Source organism: Onychomys torridus, chromosome 9, assembly GCF_903995425.1.
Source record: "Onychomys torridus chromosome 9, mOncTor1.1, whole genome shotgun sequence".
In the NCBI taxonomy this organism is placed as follows: Eukaryota; Metazoa; Chordata; class Mammalia; order Rodentia; family Cricetidae; genus Onychomys; species Onychomys torridus.
Window position 1 is genome coordinate 93,027,101 of NC_050451.1, and position 3,949 is coordinate 93,031,049.

Here is a 3,949-nt window from a genome sequence, read left to right on the forward strand (position 1 = left end):
ACCTTAAAATGCTGTCTCCTCTGACAAGCAATAAAGCTGTAGAAAAAGCAAGCTTGCTTTCTCGTGAATTAGCAAGCCCATTGGGAAGAAGTCACCTATTTTTTTAGTAATTTTACTATGAGTTGTGAAAGGCACTGTGGTCATTGGTATTACATGCCCATTCCTGAGTCAATCACTGTAGACTTGCAAGTGCTGCTCAGACTGCTTGTATTTACTTCATGGACCCCATCTTCTGAGGTCAGCTCCAACTAAGATCTATAAACAGAGTTTCTGAAGCCGGGCATTGGTGGCGCACACCTTTAATCCTAGCACTTGGGAGGCAGAGGCAGGCAGATCTTTGTGAGTTTGAGGCCGGCCTGGTCTACAGAGCAAGATCCAGGAAAAGCGCAAAGCTACACAGAGAAACCCTGTCTCAAAAAAACCAACCAACCAACCAAACAAACAAACAAACAAAAAACCTAGAATTTCTGTTCTGCCAGCAAACCCCAAATACCCAGCAGCCACTTCCCAGATAATTGACTCAGAGGCTTAATATTACTTATAAATGCTCGGCTAGTAGCTCAGGCTTATTACTAACTAATTAGCTCTTACACATAAATTAACCCATAATTCTTATCTATGTGTAGCCACATGGCTTAGTACCTTTACTCAGTTTAACATTCTCATCTTGCTTCCTCTGCATCTGACTGGTGATTCCTGACTCTGCCCTTTCTCTTCCCAGACTTCTCCTAGTCTTGTTGTCCCTCCTATACTTCCTGCCTGGCTATTGGCCAGTCAGAATTTTATTAAACCAATTCGAGTAACAGATCTTTACAGTGTAAAAGAGCATTATTCCAGAGCAAAGTCTGATGGACTAAGCTGAGGGAAGCAGTTTCCTGAAGGAAACTTGCTTGATGGTGTCAGAAAATAACAAATACCAAGCAGACAAAAATAGTGTGTTTGGTAGAGAAGGTAAAAACTTGAAAGAAAAAAAAAGTGTGTGTGTGTGTGTGTGTGTGTGTGTGTGTGTGTGATTTCCAGCCTAGAAATGTAAAGGGAAAATACTGAAGATTCAACGAACCCCTTTTGTAATATCGAACTTTCTTTAATAACATTTCTTGGCACTGTCCACAGAGAGAATGCACACAGAAGGCCGATGCTCATCCTGTTTTGAGCTTTGTGAAAAGCATGTGCAGTTCTAAAATGGTAAGCAACATACCAGGAGGGGGATTTGCAGAAGAGCACTATTTATAAGGATGCTTATTTGGAGTGACTTCCTTAATACTTAAATCACGGAGATTCAAAGAGACGCACACTGACAAATCGATCCTTTCAGCACTGTAACACGAGCTTGGTGGAACAGATTCTGAGGAGGACAGGACACAAAACAAGTCATGTGTCCCCGCCCCCTCCCCAAGGTCATGAATTCAATCAGTGACCAACCAAAGCTGCTGACTCCTACACTACATGACTCATACTGTTTTCCATTTCCATATCTTATTTTAGCATACTGCAAAGGACTGGTCTAATTTGTTGTATTTTTGTAAGTGATTGGCAGAAAGTGAGCATCGCCATATGTTTAAAAGTGAGCACCCTCTGCCCCGAGGAATAACAGATTAAGGAGAAGAGAAGTGCAGATTCTGAAGTGAGGAAGTGGGACTTGGGGTAAAAAAGTCTATATAGGATATTTAGCAGGAGCTAAAAACTAACTGTGGTGTATGAATTTGAGTGTGAGAATCTTTGGTGTTCGGTGTGACAGTGAGGACATTTAAGACCAAGCACCATATTTCCCCTTTAATACGATTTTGTGTTTACGAAATGTTAGAACTAGGACAAAGAATTCAGAATAACTTCCACCCAGATTCCCAGCGCTGACTCTTGTTACGTTTGTTGTCTCCTTTCCTTGTGTACCTGCACACACATATACACACACACACACACACACACACACACACACACACACACGCACACAATTTAAGAGTCAGTTGTAGCTATGATGCTTTCCCCCTGCTACCTAGCCCAGGGTATATTTGTTAAAACCAAGGATTGCTTTGTATGTAACTATGTCATAATCATAAAAATGATGTGATCAGCACTGATACAGTACTGCCACATAATGGACAGCTTTTCTTCAGGTTTTGCTGAAGGTTCTGATAATGGCAAATACAGCAAAAGAAATTCAAGATCGGGATAGGGGATTTAACTCAGTGGTAGAGCAATTGCCTAGCAAGCACAAGGCCCTGGGTTCGGTCCTCAGCTCTGGCAAAAAAGAAGAAGAAGAAGAAGAAGGAGGAGGAGGAGGAGGAGGAGGAGGAGGAGGAGGAGGAGGAGGTGGAGGAGGAGGAGAAATTCAAGATCATGTGCACTCACTTTTAAAATCTATTTGCTTTCTTATACTAAGGAGAGTCTGAGACTTTATATTTCATAAAGTTGACATGGAAGCATACAGGACAATTTTTTATGGCTGTGTCCTTCAAATTAGGGTTTTTCTTCTTGCTTCTGATCAGATTCCAGTTATACACTTTGGGCATAGCTTCAGGTACACCACAGGAGTGATCCTGTATTCTCTACAAACCAGATTTGAAGGCACATGCTGTTGATTTGCCCCATTATTAGGGACATTAATGTTGATCTCTTGCTGAGATGGAGCCTGTCCTGTCTTTATCTTTGTTTATTTTTATAGTTAATACCTGTTGGAAAGATAATTTGAGACTACTTCATTAGCCCACCAACATTGACAAACTAGCTTTAATACCCATGACGACTATTGTCTGAATCCATTAGAATGAGAATCTTTTCATGAAGCATGTTTCTCAAATGTCACACAATGCTGTGTAGACATAGATACAAGTCCTGTGTTATATAATACTCCCCATAACATCAGGAAAATTTTAAGCAGTTGGATATACAGGTGGAATACTGTTTTTATATCCCTAACAATTGTATGTATGAGGGATCTTAAAGGGGGAGTGGAAATTGATGATAGTTGGTAGCATTTGATGGAAATTTTAAAAATTATTGAATTTTATATGAGAAATGGTAACTTTTAGACATATGAAGTAGGATATACCTTGTTAAAGGTAACAAAGGTAGGAAAATTAGCTTATGGAAATAATAGAATGATCTGAGTGAGAACACAAAAATGGCCAGAAATCAAGATTACATAAATAACAAGCATTTACACCTAAATCAGGGTTTCTTAACATTTTTATAGAATGAGCACATTTAGCAGTATGATAAAGTCTGCGATCCTCTTTAAGAATAATTCTTGGGCCTGGCCTGGTGGTGCACACTTTTAATCCCTGCACTTGGGAGTCAGAAGCAGGAAGATCTCTGCGAGTTCAAGGCTAGCCTGGTCTACATAGTGAGTTCCAGAACAGCCAGAACTACATAGTAAGATCCTGTCTCAAAACAACAAAAAAGAAAACTATATTCTTTTAAGACAATAATGCATGAGACTTTAAAATATGCTAAATGACAGCAGATTTAAGTTATTTCAAGTCATTATAAAAGCTTATTTTTTGCAGTTTGTCTGTATGAAGGTTACTCTCATTTAGTATGAACAAGAGCAATACATTTGACAGGTCAATGTGCACATCATGTAAGACATTTAGTGGATGTCTAGTTTTTATTTGTTTGCTTGTTTGTAAGGATTGATAATCTGGATTCTTAAACATATATTACCATAGATGTAATTAAAGTTTCCATAGCTTACTGAACAAGAAATGGAAAAATTCTCTCAAATAATACAGCTGAGTTAGTTTGGGAAGTCATCAGAAATTAACCTACGCTGAGTGATGTTGAAAACTACCAGTATTCCTCACTTATTTTCAGAGGTTGAAACTCCAAGATCAGGATGTCAAAAGATCAAATTGCTACAGTAAGAATCTTTTGCCAGGATATACATTTCTGATACATTGATATATGTTTATATTGTGGGGAGAGAGAAAGAAAACTCATTTGTGTCTTT